Source organism: Athene cunicularia (genome assembly GCF_003259725.1).
Source record: "Athene cunicularia isolate RWA chromosome 1 unlocalized genomic scaffold, athCun1 chr1_part2, whole genome shotgun sequence".
Lineage (NCBI taxonomy): Eukaryota > Metazoa > Chordata > Aves > Strigiformes > Strigidae > Athene > Athene cunicularia.
In genome coordinates, this window is record NW_020799092.1 from 1087116 (window position 1) to 1087569 (window position 454).

Consider the following 454-nt stretch of genomic DNA (forward strand, 5'->3'; position numbering starts at 1 on the left):
CCTTGGCCTGCCCACGGGTGCCACCTGCGGCCGAGGGCGGGCAGGGACGGGGCGGGCACGAACCTTCGGCCTCTGCCACCTCCCACCCGCCGCTCCGCAGCCGCTCCGGTGCAAGACCACTGAAGGAAATGGTGATGGGCCGCAGCCCGTGCGCGCAGAGCCTGGGGTCAAGGCGCCTGTATTTCCTTCACACACGGCGCTGTTTGTCATGTCTAGAAGGCCATCCTGCAGCCCAGACACGTGTCTAGCCGGCCGCATTGACGTGCCGGGTAGCTGTGTGTGTGTGCGTGATGCAGTAAGTGTGAGATCTGAGCCAGCCGGCTGCATTGTGCGTGGCGTTTGCATATTTTATGCTTGGGAAGGCAAAGAACACCAACTTTTCATGAGCAAATATTTGCATATTTTCCACTCGTTCACGCAGATAAAGCATTTCAATTCTCTGTTCAATCCTCAG